Below are 18,406 nucleotides of genomic sequence, written 5' to 3'. Positions count from 1 at the left end.
GAGGCCCATGAAAGGACGGCGCTACGCTATGATTGACGAGTTAAAGACGGCATCGAAGGAGGAGCTGAACAAGATTAAAAAAAAAAATTATTTTTTGAAGTGCTTCGAAGATTGGAAAAAACTTTGGTCCAAGTGCAGTCCCTCATGGGGACTACTTTGAAGGGGACAAAATAGATATTAATGAATAAATGAATAATTTTTGAAAAAACACAAAATTCGCGATACTTTTTGAGCACACCTCTTACAACTCATCCTACCAGGGATTTTTGCGAGCTCACCGCAATCCAAAGTAATATTTAAATGTGATACAAAAAACAAAATATTTGCTACAATCGCTCACTTATGTCCTTATATTCAAAACCACAATATTTCAGAACTCGCATTATTTTACAAAGGTTTCAGCCGGTTTCAGTCTCGAAAACGAGCCAAATATTGTCGGTATTAAATGGGGGTTAACACCTTGTGTTTGGTGGCCATCTGCTCAAAATGCGAGTTACGCTAAAATCATGGGTAAAGTCTAAAGCAGAGTTTCTTTATGCATCTCTGGTCACTTATGGACTACCCCAAACAAAGCGCTGGAAGTACTAATCAACTTGCCTGCACTAAACCTCGTAGGGAAACACGTGCCCGCCGCCTCGCCGTTTAGACTTAAAAATATATGGTATAGCCACGCCTTTTGCATAGCTTCACGTAAAAATATTGCTTAATGTTGAAAAAAACAGATCGCAAAAAAGAAATTGATTAAAAAAGAACACAAAGTTGGGAGTACTCCACACATTTTCGGATGCTGAAAAATGGATTAGTATCTGTATTTGAGCACGACAAAATAAAAATACTCCTCATCTGCAAAAAATTACAATTGCGATATTTTTTATATAATTTTACGTTGAGGACTTTATTCATACTCCTCACAGTAGCTGAGATCTAATGAATTGGTTTAAATGAATGAAAGGGAGAATTACACTTCAACCTTAGAATCTTTTGTGCCCGGTGCATCAGTTTAGTTAAAAAAGTGATAAATATTTTTATACCTTAAGGCTCCACTGTTATGCGCGCCGTTTGAAAATGTAAAAAACTTGCTTTGAATACCGACAAAAGACAGTTCTACATTACTGGAATAACCCGAAATATATAGAAATATATAGAAATAAAACAAAATTCTTATTCATTTCAACGTGGGCAGTTTTGAACAATTTCAGCAGCTAAACAAACATTTTCAATTTTATTTGTCAGCATTTCCTTAGAGGCTAGCACTATTTAAGAATAATTTGTAAAACTTAAAAAAAGTGTTGACAAAAAAGTCCAAATAATCAAAAGGCGTCGCTTAAATAACTTGAAAAGATTGATATACTCGAGTTCATGCTCCAAAATTTTCGAGAAATAGACATCGAACAGGTGTGCAGGTAGGAACATACTCGAAAGCTCTGATATTCACCCACTTTCGATCACTGTAGAAACACTATACAATTTCAATAGGCATTACATACATAGTTTGAAGGTCAAATGAAAGAATTCATATCATAGTCTGTAAGCTTATTGTCAAATACTACAGGGCTCGGCACTCGAAGTGTAACCAATTAAAAGGTCCATACATTTGGTTTGGAAAATTACTTTTATTCAATTCAAAGTAAAAAATGTGTGAATATAATACAAAATTGAGAATCAATTTTCTTTTGCACGATATGACCATCTTTTGTCTTGCCTATGGCCTTGAGACGGTTCAGAAACGAATCGCAAGCTGCCGATTGTGACTTGCCGGTAATTTGGCCCACTCGCGGACAATGGCTCAGCGCCTCCGGAGTGGTGAATATTTTAGTTCGGACCTTGCTCTCCAAAATGGCTCCAAGAGAATAATCCATCGGATTCGCATCTGGTGAATTTAAGAGCCATTGTGTGGGCATTCTATATGTGTAGACATTCTTAATTCACTCGAAACGTCCATGGTCTGCCACCGAAAAGTTTGTCCGCCCACGGCTTCAAAGCAACCTCCAGAATAGGTAGGTAGGTAGGTAGATGAAATGGTTGAAGTGCCAGTCTGGCACTCCTCAAGTAGAACTAAAGCGTCGTTTTGATACCATTATGAGACCTCTAACAGACAGATATCTACAGCCAGCCAGAGCTGTTGGCATAATGGAGGAGATTGATTGGATTTAGGTTGGCGAACTGCCCCAGGCTGTCGAAGAAAGGAGCATCCAGTGACCTTAATCGTCTAGCTGCCAAACCCGGACATTTACAGAGAAAGTGATTCACAGTATCCTTCTCTGAAAGGTCTCCACAGCTTCTGCAATGGGGGTTAAATGGTAACCCTAGCTTTTCCGCTTGTGTGCCGATCGTCCAAAGACCGGTAAACACAGCTACGAGTTTGGAAATTGAATGGCGAGGAGTCCAAAGGACTTTCTGAGTCCTTCGTATATTGTATTAGGGCCAAAGGATTTTCGACATAGCACATGAAGAAATGAAGCTCCTTCTTTCCTGCGATTTCCTAAGAAATAATTTGTGCAGTTCCCCTTTAACAACTATCAGGGGGATACCGATGACCGGGTAGGAGGTCTCTGAGGCCAATTCGGTCCCCTTCCTGGCAAGCTCATCAGCAATTTCATTTGCCTCTATGTTCTTATGTGCTGGAATCCAGATCAGAGAAACGTTATGTTATGCACACCCAAGAGATTTGATCTCCTCCTTGGTGTCGTCAGAGCCTTGATCATGGCTTGACTATCGGAGAAACCTCCAGATTACTTTCTCGATAGTATTTCGCATTTACTTTGACGCCAGGCTCGATGAAAACGATCCGAGAGCGCCCATCTGTGCTTACAGCGACCCAAACTTTCTCGTCAAAACACACAATGTTCGAAAATTGACCGCTTTCGGCCAAGCGAAGCAACTCTTTGGCTCTCTCAAGTCTGACTTGTTGCTGCTTTGGTGTGAGATCCTGCTCCTTTTGGATCTTCTAAGGTTTGACTTTGAGATAATTTTTCAGTATGCGCCGGCTGCTACGATCAGATATTTTCAGTTCTTTCGCCACTTGAGTGGCACTTCGTCGGGGATTTCGCTCAACCCGCTTCTTAACTTTTTGAACCATTTCACGTAACGTTGCAGTTTTTTGATGAACACGTCCATGACGTTTCGCGATGCTACCAGTATCATTGTAACGAGTAACGATGCGATAAACAAAAACTTAATTTACTTTAAGGTGCGCGAGGTGCGCGAGGTGACGAACAATCGCTGGTTGTGATTTCCAGCCAAATATAATGCGATCACACTATTACGTTTGAAATCCATTACTGATTGTTTTCGCGTTTACTCTCGGCAAAATGCTTCCGCGCGCTTGTAAACAATACTCTGGACTGTCATTTAGCCAACTAACAGATGCATTAGGTGCGCGAGCGGTGTGAAGTTGATTACACTTTGGGTGCCGGACCCTGTATAATAGAATTGTAGGAATTGTGAATTGTGAATTATGGTATATCATTTGCTTAAAAATCGACTGAAAAATCGACTGCAAATAAACGTGCCAAATGAAGTTGACACGATGAACTTCTGTAAGAACAGCTGTAGAAGTCATTTGAATGAAAGTGTAATAGGCCTCATTTCATTCTCAACAAGATTTCAAATTTCTATTATTTTTGCTTATAACACAAAATTTGCGAAAACAGAATTGTTGGAAAATTTGTTTGTTCTATTTTAAAGACTTTTTCATAGAACTTCTTTTATTTTTTAATACGCCCGAGGCTATTTTCTTCTAACTGGACACGATAATCACTAAAATCAGTTAATTTTTAATTTACCGATAAAAACAAAACAATAATTGGCTTATGAGGGGCGTTCAAAGTATTCCGGCTAGTGAGGTGGGTAGTTTACTAATTAAAATAAATGGTTACAGTACTTCAAGGAATATATATATGTATATAATTGGCGCGTACACCCGTTTTTGGGTGTTTTTTCCGAGCTCCTTCTTCTATTTGTGGTGTGCGTCTTGATGTTGTTCCACAAATGGAGGTACCTACAGTTTCAAACAGACTCCGAACGGCAGATATTTTTATGAGGAGCTTTTTCATGGCAGAAATACACTCGGAGGTTTGCCATTGCCTGCCGAGGGAGGACCGCTATTAGAAAAATGTTTTTTCTTAATTTTGGTGTTTTACCGAGATTCGAACCAAAGTTCTCTCTGTGAATTCCGAATGGTAATCACGCACTTCAAGGAATAAATAAAGAAATTCACTTAATTACGGTCTTTAGTTATCTTGTAATCATCTGTGAAAGAAGATCATAATGGCTGACGCGATATGTTGAAGACAATCGAACACCGCGTTGTGATTAAATGCCTTGTAAAACAAGGAATAAATCCAAAAATCATTATCGAAGAAATGGTTGTTATTTATCACAATTTTTTTATCTTCATTATTTAGAATTCAAAAGTAGTTAAGTTAATTGGAAAGGGCAGGGAGAGTATTACATAAGACCATCGCTCAAGCCGCCTGAGAAGAAAATGAAAATGCCGCTAAAGAAGAAAATGTAAAAAATATTGCGAAATTAGTACTGAAGGATGTTAAAACACTAGCAGTGAATTATTATTAGAGGAGACTAACCTTCATCTTATTCTCAAAAAAATTAGAGCAAGGGGGTACCGCGAATGCTCAAGACAGTTCAAAAACAAATGTGAGTGGAATGCTCTAGAGAGCTTTTGGAGCTCTGTTGGGGAAATTTGATATAAAACGAGTATTTTCGACCATACTGTTACTAGAGATGGAACATGGGCTCTATGCTCTATGCTGATCTTCCAAACAAAATTTTAAAGCCAGTCCATCCGGCGGTGAGATCATGTGTTTTAGTATTCGAAAGGAACTTTATTGAATTAGTATACGACTAAGCATGAAACCATAAATGTTGTATGCTACGCTAGTACTTTGCATAATTTAAGGAAAGCAATTAAAGAAAAAAGACAGGGACAATTAACGGCCGGTGTTCTGCTTTTTCACGATAACGCTCCGATTAAGAAACCGCGTGTTTCTAAGGCCGCTCCGAGAAATTTAACCACCCACCATATAGCCCAGACCTGGCCTTGATTGATTACTTTTTGAGTGGAAACAAATTTTCTGACTATGAAGAGCTCAAGTCTGCAATAGACACACACTTTTTATGACAAGGAGGAAAGATATTTCTAAGAGGGTATTGAGAAATTAATTTCAAGATATAACAAGTGTTTGGAGGTTATGGGGATATAGTGAATAAATAATAATACTTGTACTTTGGATTTAATACGATTTATTTTTCATAACGATACCGGCAACACATTGAACGCCCCTCATACTTACATACATGTCTCCTCAAATGACGTTCAACACTGGACGTGTATATCAGAACCATTTACCAAATTAAAAGACATTCAACAATTGTCAGCCGACAATCAGATAGCCATTCCGCTAATTTATCACCATTTCCGAACTACTGATTTGTGGAGGCGAATTTTATTTTATAACTTGAAACAACAGTAAGAAAAAACCTTAACTCTGCTGGTTGGCAAAATAAGAAGAGTAAAAGGAGAAATCGAAATTACTTTAGGAATAAATTAGCGTGAAAAAAGTTCAACTACTTATTTTATTAACTAGGGCAACATTAACGAGGAGACCATCTTCTTACTGTGAAGCACAAGACAGCAAAACCGCACAGACTGGCGGCAATAAGAAGATTGTATCCTAATAAAAATCAGCAAAGAAACAGAAAAAGTTTTATAAGATACCCGCACATATTCAAGTAGACTGGAAGTGCATTATCGCGGTCTCTTAATTAAAACGTTAAATGAAGTTTAAATAACTTTTTGCTTTCACTTATTAATCAGTAATTTAACTGACTTGGTGTAAGTGGCAGCTTATAGCAAACTCGCTTTTTATTTGCTTGTTGGCATTCATGTATGTTATGCACTAACTCGTATCCGACAATAATAAATATGATAATAGGACTATGAATAAGTTCGTGCGGTTTTTTTTCGAAATTTGAAACTTTATTGACGTAAAATGGTTACAAATTTAATATTCAAAATATTGTCCATCGCTTACTACTACTTTTTCCCATCTTTCTGGCAATTCACGGATTCCCTTTGTGAAAAATTCGGTCGGTTTTGCCGCAATCCACGAATCGATCCATTTTTTGACTTCATCGTAATTACGGAAGTGCTGGTCAGCCAGGCCATGTTGCATCGATCGGAAGAGATAGTAATCGGATGGCGCAAGGTCTGGACTATACGGCGGGTGGGGTAGGACATCCCATTTGAGCGTTTCTAAGTATGTTTTGACCACTTGTGCAACATGTGGCCGAGCATTGTCATGTTGCAAAATAACTTTGTCGTGTCTATCGGCGTATTGCGGCCGTTTTTCTCGCAGTGCTCGGCTCAAACGCATCAATTGTCGTCGGTAGACATCCCCCGTAATCGTTTCATTCGGTTTCAGTAGCTCATAATACACAACACCCAGCTGGTCCCACCAGATACACAGCATAACCTTCAGGCCATGAATATTCTGCGCCGACGTCGATGTTGAAGCATGGCCAGGGTATCCATACGTTGCCCGACGTTTTGGATTGTCGTAATGGACCCACTTTTCATCGCCAGTCACAATTCGATGCAAAAAACCCTTTCTTTTGTGCCGTTGAAGCAGTTGTTCGCATGCCATAAAACGGCGTTCAACGTCTCTTGGCTTCAATTCATACGGCACCCAATGGCCTACCTTTCGGATCATTCCCATGGCTTTTAAACATTTGGAAATGGTTGATTGATCAACTCCCAAAGTTTTTGCAACCTCTTCTTGCGTTTGAGCCGGATCTTGATCGAGCAATTCCTCCAATTCGGTATCCATGAACTTTGGCGGCGCACCCTCGCGTTCTTCGTCTTCCAAGCCAAAATCACCACTTTTAAAGCGTGCAAACCACTTCTGGCACGTTCGCTCAGATAGAGCATGCTCACCATAAACTTCCACCAAGATACGATGACTTTCGGCTGCTTTTTTCTTCATATTAAAATAATGAAGAAGAATTCCCCGCAAAAACACATTATTTGGCACGAAATTCGACATTTTCAAGTGTGGTAAAAATATTGTTGTTTACGCTTCAAATAAAAAACTTATACTGACGTTTGTGCCTTACGACAGTAGCTCTCCAATGAATGTTTGGAAATGTGGATCGATGGAATAATAATCAAGTTACGCCATCTGTTGTAAAACCGCACGAACTTATTCATAGTCCTATTACATGGAAGAGTACACACTCAAAGTTATACGAGTATTAGAGCAATTCGCGTAAGATTATGAGCATCAATAAATTTTGATACCAAATCAAAAGGATATTCTAGTCAACGGTTCTTATTATGTTATACCACAAATATGTGTGCGCTCGTATGTGTATGTATCAAACCATTTGTCTCGCAGGTATCCTTGCGATTGCATTATAGATATTCACCGAAGCAGAGGGACACATAACAGTGATTATCAGGTTTATCAGATTAGGACGCTGGTACTTGTATGCTGTTAATGTTGCTTCTCTCGCAATAGCATTGTCACAAAATTTTAGCATCTCTGTTATGTGAGCGAATGTATGTAAGTATATATTTATGCTCGTAGACTCTGTCTCCTGAGCATTTGTTTTGCTTAAAATAAGCGAAAATCGTCTAGAGCAAAGCAGTTGCGTGGATGCTGTAGACAAAGCAACATTAAATGGTGGGTCGTGTATGCAACATCTACCAAATACGGTGGCTCTATTGTATCTGTGTGTACCGGGTTTACAAATCGAAATGCCCGAATGCATCAAACAAATAAGTGTAAAGCTTGCATCCTTTCGGCACTACTTAAAAATGAGTGAACGATTAGTTGAGTGGCAATGTACAGCGTATGGGGAGGAGAGTAACGCCTCACTGAGATTGTATGCGTGTGCGGTGTGCATACTGGCTCGGGACTGCTGACCCACATTGACGGAAATATATTTACATATATACATATGTATGTACATACATACGCATACAATGAGGTTCTCGTACGTGCTCGAGTTAAAGAACGAAAATACAGCTATATATTCAACTTAAGTGTGTGTTGAGACTGCATTGGTTTAAAAAATGTCATAAGTTAAAAAGGAAAAAAAGTTAAAAACTAAATATTCAAAAATTCTATGGAATGATAGTGATAAATGTTTGTTCCGCTGACTAAAATGTTATTAATAATTGTAACGTACGATGCATAGGAGTTATGGCAAGTGACGTATGCTACAATTTGTGGCCACACAAAGCGAATAGGAATACCAAATTTTGCAATTAAATGCAAATGGTGAGTACCTATATTTGGATACAATCTACACTGGACTCAAATACAATGTCCTTAGACAATGGACTATCGCATCCCTCCTTTCCCTCAAACATACACTTTAACACTATAACCTGTAGTTGTGACTTAAGTGCGGTGTGATCAGAATGCTGCAGTACCACCAGTCCAACAATTATAGGGTTTTCCAATAAGAGGTGTTATTTCGATATTCAAAGAAAAATGCTATTTTATAATATAAATGATGGGATGTTTATTTCATTATAAAGAGGAAGGTATGCCGTTAAATAATGGAAAATAACATCAGGCAAATGACCACCACGACCACGCTTACAGGACAATATCCTCTTCATGAAATTTTCCATAACCGAATTGCAAAGTGGCCGCCCTATGTCCTCGATAGCCTCACGAATTCCATCTTTGAGGTCTTGAATCGGCCCTGGGCTGTTGGCGTAGAACTTCTCTTTCACGTGGCCCCAAAAAAAAAAGTCACAAGTTGTTAAATCAAAAGATATCTGTGGCCAATTGTGATAACACGGTCCAGAAACTTTTCCTGTAAAAGATCAATGATTTCGTTGCTTGTGTGTCACGTAGCGCCGTCTTGTTCAAAATAAACGTTGTCCAGATCAATACCATCCAATTCTGGCCATAAAAAATCGTTAATCATCTCTCGATAGCGCAATCCATTCACCAATAACACCTGTTATTGGAAAACCCTTTACATATTTACTTACACATACACATGTTATATTCGATTAAAGGGTCGCCAAAGAAGAGACCACTACAGGCAAACCTTTTCCCGATGAAACTGATCGCTATTTTAATAACTAACAAATTCACAAAACCTTCCCGTATTGTGGATGAAAGGGCTTAAGCGGCGCAAAAATAAATTCATCTTGTGTTCTCTGAAGGCCCTATTGAGGCTCTATGTTCCACCTAGGAACGACGGGAAAATATATATTGTATTGTATATATATATATACTGTAGCGCAGATTCGCTTATTTTATTTGAATAAATAAAAAATATAGCCAGCAAATGCTAGGCATATTAATACCGTACAGCTAAGCACAGTTAGCACAGTTACGCCTTTCGATCACAAAATAATGGTCTCCTCTGTGGTACATTTCCTTTTATAGCATTTACAAACGAACATTGATAGTTTCAGGTTTGTATCAAAATGAATTCATATGAAGTATTAAAACTATTAAATCTAGAGAAAGGCGCTCATTACAATAATATTTGAACTAGGTGTCGCTAATAACTTAAAACTATAACGTTACAATACATATGTATATTCCTTAAACCAAAGAAACGTTCCTAGTTGGTAAGTAACGTTTTTCACCTAAGTAAACTTACAGTTAACTGCTCTCAGATGACATAACAAATCTTTCAAGAGAGCCATATGAACTATAGCTTAGCAAAGCAAACGAAACCCGTCAACTCAGAGAACTGCGTCTAGTTGGTTTATTCCTAAATCTCTCTCTTTTCTCTGCCTTTTATAGAAAAAATAAATAAATAACCGTTATTTTTAACAATGTAACAATTGTAGCCGTAATCATACAAAGCAGGCTAAAAGATATCCAACGCTCCTTAAGAGATGAGTAAGCTAATTATCGCCCTCACCGAAACTGGGTTGACCAAGCCAACACATTTCGGATTATAGTAGAACAATCAGTTGAGTGACGCTCGCCGCTCTACATGCTGTTCACAGACTTTAAGAAGGCGTTCGACACTATCAAACGAGACGCAATATGGCTGGCACTGAGTAGAAAAGGTGTTTCCGCCAAGATAATCCGCCTCATCACAGCGCTCTACGAGAACTCCGAACTGGCAGTGCTTCACAAAGGCGATATCAGCGATCCATTCACTACCAACGCAGGTGTAAAGCAAGATTGTCCCCTGTCGCCCCTTCTCTTCGCCATCGTCCTTGCTGACGTCATAAGCTAACTGACCCTGCACAAAAACGGCATCGTATGGAGTTTCACCAGACCTCTTGAGGACCTGGACTTCGCCGATGACATCTGCCTCCTCTCTCACAAACTCTCTAATATGCAAGCGAAAGGGGACAAACTAGTCGCGCTGGCACGCACTGTCGGACTGGAGATCAACATCGCCAAGGCAAAGGTCATGAGAGTTAACCACAATATCGCAAGGCAGATATTGGTTGACGGATGCCGAGTGGAATTCGTTGAATTCTGCTACCTCGCCTGTATCATCACGGTAGATGGTGGAGCAGATAAAGATGTCAACTGCAAGCTAAACAAAGGGCGAATGCATACAGTATGGGAGAGTTCGCAAATCTTCAGGCGCACCAAACTACGAATATTCGGCTCATGCGTAAAGGCAGTAGTGTTGTACAGAAGCGAAACATGGCTGGTCTCTAACATCATCACACAGAGGCTACAATCCGTCATCAACAAATGCCTCCGCATCATTTGCACAATATTCTAGCCCAACACCATCAGTAATGATATACTGTGGAGATTAACGAACGACGAACCCATCCTTAGGCAAATCAAACGCAGAAAGTGGCAATGGATAAATCACACATTGAGAAAACCACTAGATAGCATCACGCGAATGGCACTGAACTGGAACCCGCAAGTGAGCAGAGATGGCGGTCAAGCAAAAAACACTGCGCGAACTAGCATATGCCGACATCTCATGGGACGGTGCAAAAACAACAGCACAGAACCGTGTACGATGGAAGAGTCTTGTCGAGGCCCTATGCTCCCGAGAGGATTGAACAAGAATTTTTTTTTTTTTTTAATTTAAACAATACAATCAGTAATCAACGTTAGCAAGCCTCTACGAGCAATACTATAAACAAGCATTAAAATATAAGTCACCTCTGATTTATACATTGTCGCAAACATATAACTGGCCGAGAGCTAAACATGGTTCACCTACATTTAGTCAACAGAGTTTTAGTGTTTGACCTTAATATTTAGCTGTTTTTATTGTCATTAGAAATCCAGACGGAAAACTGTAAACGTTTGAACTTAAATGTCATATTCATAGGGAACATAAGAAATTATGTATTCAAAGCATCCTCCCTCAATTTACCCTTAAGATTTGGTAATTGAATAAAGTTTCGCATAATTTTTTAGTAAGAGACGATTTCAAATCTACATTCATATTTACATCCATAACATTGACAATAATTTTGTACGTTACACACTCCCGACTCGTCCGTAAAATATGTGATTGGTCGCATTGAAGTCTTATGTTTTTCAGCGAAGCCTTTGATGGTTTTTATTATATTTTGAAAACATAGCTGATGAGCCATCTTTTTACACATGTAAAAACATTTAGCTGGATGTTTCTTCATTAAAGCTATAGCTACAGCTGTCATATTTGGTTGATTTTACAGAAGGCATAGGCATAAACAAATTAGCAGAGTCACAGGGCTTAAAAGCATCAGATATTTATATTGGAATACAATATATCTCATCCGGGCTCATTAAACTCGACCGGTGGACAAAAAATCAAGAGCGATTGAACTTTGACAGTGGATAGCAGCCATTTTGGTTGAGCTATTGCACAATTATCAAATCTGGGGGCAGATTTTATCTAGTCTTCGCCAACGATTCAACTAAGGCGGTTCTCAAGTTGAAAACAAAGTTAATAGAAACTAACTCTTTCTTCAGCACTCATCTTTGTGTGGAAGACACAAATATACAGCGCTTCAGGCGCACAGGTCATCTGTGAATAATCTGCCATTCCGAAGAATGGTAGCATTTATGGTTGATCTCATTGCAAGTACTTACATATTTGAAAATTGCTCACCTTACTTTGGAATGCTCCTTTTTTATGTAGAAACAATTTTAATTTCGGAAATTTCTTTATTTCCGGGATGATGGAACTAAGCCTACAGCCCTTGAACAAACAATATTTATGTAGGCCAGCTGTAACCAAAAGAAGCGTTTTAATAGTGATCGAAATTTATCCAAAGTACAGGCTGGGCCATATAGCGATTGCTTTTTGATCCACCTATTTTTTTGAGAATGGTAACACAAATGACATGTCAAATGTGTTCATAATTTACTTAAAGGTTCGACATTTACGAAATGGGACGCGATGCGCTTGAACAAAATTGGGAAATATTGAAACCTATTTCCAAAGGGGTGAGTCTTCTTCTTCTTTTCTGATTTTCACATCGGTGGCTACGTCAATAAGCAAAATTGTCGGATTTGGGGCTCAGAAAATCCACACCTTACTGTAAAGAAGCAAATGCATCCACAACGAGTCACTGTTTGGTGCGGTTTTTTGTCTGGCGGCATCATCGGGCCATTTTTTTCGAAAATGAGCGAGGACCCGCGGTTACAGTAAATGGCGAGCATTACCGTGACATGCTCAACGAGTTTTTGTTTCCAAAAATTGAAGAGGATGACATGGACGACATTTGGTTTCAACAGGACGGTGCAACTTTGACGCTTTAAAACACGAAATCGAAGTTGCCATTCATGAAATTGGAGCCCAAACAATCGAAAATGTGCTGAAAAATTGGGTTGATCGAATGGCCTACTGTAAAGCCAGTCGTGGCAGTCATTTAAACAATATTATTTTTCATTCATAAATGACAATATTCAATCTTTAAAATAAAAATAAAAGCTTGCAAAAATATTGATTAGTTTTTTTTTATAGCCGATTCAAAAAGCAAATTTTACATGGCCCACCCTCTAGGTAAATGTTATTAACAAATAAGGAAGGAAGCCCTAAATTCGAACGGACATATAAAAAGCGGGCGTGGGTTTAATCCGATCTAAATAATATTTATGTCGCATCTAAATGAGGAGGATGGTCCTGTGGGTAGAAGTCCACGCAAGTGGGGGAAAACCCCTGATTGTCCGGGGGAAAACCCCTAAGCCGCTCACAACTTTCGGGCTTCGCCCACGTATCCTCTGAGTAGATACCGAACTCCCGTTTGAGAGCGAGCTAATGTGAGAAGACGAAGCATCCCAGGATAGGGGATGGGGAATGGGGAGGTGCCTCTCCCCGGCTGGTTGGTGTCCTCGTTTTTTGGTAGCCTGCAGCACCAGATTCCAGCGTGAAAAAATAATCCAAACTACGTGGGTGTCATCTGACCGAAAAATGCGAAACCAGATCGATCATGTTGCGATAGATGAAATGCACGCTTCTAGTGTTTTAGATATACGTGTGATCCGAGGGCACAACATCGACTTGGATCATTGGCAGCGTGTATTGATAAGCCACATCAAACAAGAGAGTTCGAAATTAAAAATATAAAACAAATGTTCGATCCACAAAAAATCACGTGGATATGACGGCATTACTCTAGAGATGCTGATTGAATTACCCAATATTGCTACCTTTCTAGTCGCAAAACCTTTCAAAGCTTTACTAAAATTGGCATATTTTCCTAAGGTACCGAAAAGGCCGCCGTAGCCGAATGGGTTGGTGCGTGCGCTGAAACACCAATGGCACACGTTGGCAGGCAATGGCAAACCTACGAATGCATTTCTGCCAAGAAAAAGCTCATCATAAAAAATATCTGCCGTTCGACGTCGGCTTAAAACTGTAGGTCCCTCCAACATCAAGAAGCACCTCACAAATAGGAGGAGGAGCTCAGCTAAACACCCAAAAAGAGTGTAAGCGCCAATTATATATATATGTATGTCACAGAATAGGCTTATTTGCCCATTGTACCAATTCCACAATAAGAGCTAGGTATGACCATTGTACGTGTGTGTATATTTTTCGGTGGCGCCATATTTCTGCAAGCATAACTTTGTGCAGAACGACAGAGGAAAAGAGACGGACTCTGTTGTCGAGTAAGGTCTGGTCGTAAGGCGCGGAATACATAAGTGAAACGAAGAGAGCAATAGAATAATGAGGTGATGAAATTATACAGGCTCCGTTTCGTAAGTCCGTCAGGCGGTCAGGCAGTTAAGATTGCGCCGAGCACTAGATCAGAACTTGCTTGCATAAATTGTGAAATTAGTCAAAAGGAATAATGATTGAAAACAACGTTCCGACATTTGTATATAACAGGTGGCGCTAAAGTAATCCTCCTATCAGAAAATGCTATACATTTTGCGATTGACCCCTAATGTCAGTTCTGTTTTGACATTTGTGTAGTAAAAACATGCGAAATACACGTTAATAAACAATGTTACGCTTTTGACCAATAATCGGTCGGTGAATTTGGCACAACGTGAATTTCTTCGCAGATTTCCTCGCCGTCCAACGCCTACTGGTGAAACACTGCGACGTTTAGCCGCTCACCTCGAAGAGACTGGTACAACACGAGATGCTGCCAGGCGTGGCAGACCCCGGAGTAGCCGTTCTGCAGAGAATATTGCTGCTGTAGCCGAGGATGTCATGGAAGCGCCGTCGATATCGACCAGACGACGTGCCACGCAAATGGGTATCAGTCGACGGTCTTTACAGCGAATTTTGGTACAAGATTTGAAGATGTTTCCGTACAAAGTCCAGACGGTGCATCAGCTGTTAGCTGCTGACCGCCAATCGCGTCTAATATACGCTCAAGCCATCCTTAATCACCACCAAGAGGAATATGATTTTTCATCAAAAATAATCATGAGTGATGAGGCCCATTTCCATCTTAGCGGGTACGTAAATAAGCAAAATTTACGCTTCTGGGGCACTGAAAATTCGCGTGTAACCCACGAACCCGCTCAAAGTCACTGTATGGTGTGCTGTTTTCGCTGGAGGAGTCAACGAACCTTTTTTCTTCGAAGACGTCGCGGGCCAAACGGTTACTGTGAATGGTGAGCGCTACAGAGCAATGATCAACGAGTTCTTTTTGCCGCAACTTGATGAATTGGGATTGGAAAACATATGGTTCCAACAGGACGGTGCAACGGCTCATACTGCACGTGCCACAACCGATATGCTGAAGGATGCATTTCCCGGGCGCCTAATCTCCCGTTTTGGCGATTTGCCCTGGCCAACAAGATCGCCTGATTTGACCGCTTCAGACTTCTTTTTGTGGGGCTTTTTGAAGTCGCGAGTTTATGTCAACAAGCCTCAGACTCTTGCATCTCTTAAAGACAATATCCGTCAAGAATGTGAGGACCTATCGCTGGAAGTTTTGGCCAAAGTGATGGAAAATGCCATAAAAAGGGCTCTAATGGCAATCAACTGTGGCGGCGGCCATTTACATGACAAAAAAATTAAAAACCAGATAAAAATAAACCACAAGAAGAATCAAAGTTTTTCATTTTCTTTTTTAATTACAGCCAAAAAACATCGCAAGGTTACTTTTGCGCCACCTTGAATATATATAGGTTGTCAAAAAAGTCTTGCGGTATTTTTATTGAATTTTCAATTGTACATAAAATTGGTTATAATAATGCGATTTAAGTCAAATATGCGCCGTTTTGTTCGATGACGAGTTCCCAACGAGATGCCAACTTCATAATGCCCCTCTTATAGAAGCTCGCTTCCCTATTGTCAAAAAACTCGGAGGGCCAATTTTCACAGGACTCTCTTGTGGACAACTTCCGACTACCAAGCTCGTTCGCCATGGACAGAAATAGGTGGTAATCACTTGGTGCGAGATCCGGACTATACGGTGGATGCAAAAGAACCTCCCATCCGAGCTCCCGGAGCTTCTGTCGCGTCACCAAAGATGTGTGTAGCCTGGCGTTGTCCTGATGGAAGACAATTCGGCCTCTGTTAATCAAAGATGGCCTCTTCTGCATGAGTGCTGCATTCAAGCGGTCCAGTTGTTGGCAGTACAGGTCCGAATTGAGCGTTTGGCAATAGGGGAGCAGCTCACAGTGGATGATTCCCTGCCAATCCCACCAAACACACAGAAGAACCTTCCTAGCCGTCAATCCAGGCTTGGCCAGCAGCTTCACCGCTTTTCGACCACGACCGTTTGCGCTTCACGTTGTCGTAAGTGACCCACTTTTCATCGCCAATCACCATCCGCTTCAAAAACGGGTCGATTTTGTTGCGATTCAGAAGCGATTCGCATGCATCCATACTGGCAAAAATGTTTTTTTGCGTCAAGTCGTGTGGCACCCATACATCGAGCTTCTTTTTGAATCCAAGCTTCTTCAAATGGCTTATAACGGTTTGATGACTCATGCCCAGCTCTTGGCCGATGCTACGGCTGCGACTATGCCGGTCTCTTTCGATCAATTCAGCGATTTTATCGCAATTTTTGACGACAGGCCTTCCGGACCGTGGCGCATCTTCGATCACCTCTGCACCAGAACGAAAACGTTGAAACCATCGTTGTGCGGTGGAAATGGAAACTGTATCGGGTCCATAAATGCACAAATTTTATTGGCAGCATGAGATGCATTTTTGCCTTTATCGTAGTAGTACTGTAAAATATGCCGTATTTTCTCTTTATTTTGCTCCATGTTTGCGACGCTATAACTCACGAACGACTAAAAGCAAACAACAATTAATCAATTGAACCGATGCGACTAATACAACTAGAACTACGCGCTTGCAAAGACAAGCTTGCGGAAATACCGCAAGACTTTTTTGACAACCTACAACTATGTTGATATACATATATATCGAAAAGGTCGGACAATACTGTGATAACCAAATCAGGAAAAGACGCAACGTTGCCTTGCCTTTCGAAAAATTTTGAAAAATATCCGGTAACTAAAATAAAGCCGTTTCTTAATAATTTAGGCATAATACCATTTGGATTTCGTGAGAAACACAAATGTGTTGAACAGGTTAATCGCATATCACCGAAATAAGGAGGGTATTTATACAAAACGAGTATCCTTGATAACACAGGCCGACAAAATTCAACCAACATTCAGACCCAGAAACCAGACTATATATTTCCGAAGGATTTTGATGCGCTGAATCCAAATCTGGCCTGTACTGTCTCCAGGGTTAAGTGGGTTAGCCTACTTGCGGTATGGTAGGGGTGGTTTCTAGGGGTTAGGACTGTGTGTGACTCGGTACCCGTGGGTTAGATAGGTTTGGTGAGTTAGCACACTTATGGTGTCAGACAAAATTTTAAGAAAAATAAGACTCAATTCAAGAAAATTAGTAATCGACTATATCATGTCTATGTTATCTTAATCGATTTTCAGGTGTAGGAAAATTTAGAAACATGAAAATTTCAAAATGCGATATCTCAGCGAAAAAAAATGATATTTGAGCAAACTCAACGCCATTAGAAAAAAGAAGGTTTGTATTTAAAGATGATATCTTTTAATTTTGGTGAAAGAAAACATCTGCAAGGCTACATAGCCTCAAATATGGGCAAAAACGGTGTTTTTTGCACTTTTAGGTTAGGATATCTCGAAAACCAGAGCTGATAGAGCAATTCTGAGGCCAGATTTGGATTCAGCGCATCAAAATTCTTCGAAAATATATAGTCCGGTTTCTGGGTCTGAGATGCTGCCGGCCTGTGTAATCTTTCGCAACGTTGCCCAAGCAACTGACAAGTTTTGTCACGAAGGACTTTTATATAAAATTAGGACATTACTACCTTCAAAATTTCATAGTATCTTCAATTCGTACCTCTCTGACAAACGATTCACGGTAAGAGTAAATGATTTTTTTACAGAATAATTTCTGATAACGGCTAGTGTGCCACAGTGAAGCGTTCTTAGTCCAACAAGGGGTATGTTTACACCTGATATTCCCACATGTGGAAATGTGTTAAATTCAACCTTCGCGGATGGTACCGCAATTATGTACCTTAACAAATGCCCAACAGTAACGTGAAAAATCTTGCAAAAGCACTTAAATCTTTTAGAAGAGTAGATGAAGAACTTGCGAATTAAATAAATTTTTGTAAGTGAACATGTAGCATTGGCGACCGCAGTAGCAGAATGGGTTGGTGCGTGACTAGCATTAGGAATTCAGTGAGAACGTAGATTCGAATCTCGGTGAAACACCAAAATGAAGAAAAAGTGTTTTCTAATAGCGGTCGCCCCTCGGTAGGCAATGGAAAACCTCCAGGTGTATTTCTGCCATGAACAAGCTCCTCATAAAAAATATCTGACATTCGGAGTCGGCTTAAAACTGTAGGTCCCTCCATTTGTGGAGCAACATCAAGACGCACTCCACAAATAGGAGGAAGTGCTCGGCCTAACAGCCAAAATGGGGGTATAAATATATATACTTGTAT

The 18,406-nt window shown here is 40.1% G+C and overlaps 1 protein-coding gene across 2 annotated transcripts in view; it reads left to right on the top strand.

The window, feature by feature from the left end:
- LOC128858622 (fibroblast growth factor receptor 1-A) overlaps window positions 1–18,406 on the top strand; it is a 72,894-nt gene that overhangs the window by 25,771 nt on the left and 28,717 nt on the right. Inside the window, exon 1 of one of the 2 annotated variants that reach the window (XM_054095040.1) lies at window positions 7,690–8,303. The exons of the other annotated variant lie outside the window; for it this stretch is intronic. The gene's annotated coding sequence lies outside the window, so the exon portion shown is untranslated. Of the gene's footprint in view, window positions 1–7,689; window positions 8,304–18,406 lie in introns of those variants that run through there. 2 annotated transcript variants of the gene reach the window in all.

Source organism: Anastrepha ludens, chromosome 3, assembly GCF_028408465.1.
Source record: "Anastrepha ludens isolate Willacy chromosome 3, idAnaLude1.1, whole genome shotgun sequence".
Lineage (NCBI taxonomy): Eukaryota > Metazoa > Arthropoda > Insecta > Diptera > Tephritidae > Anastrepha > Anastrepha ludens.
Note: the sequence above shows the minus strand (reverse complement) of the source record. Positions and strands in the feature narration are given on the sequence as shown.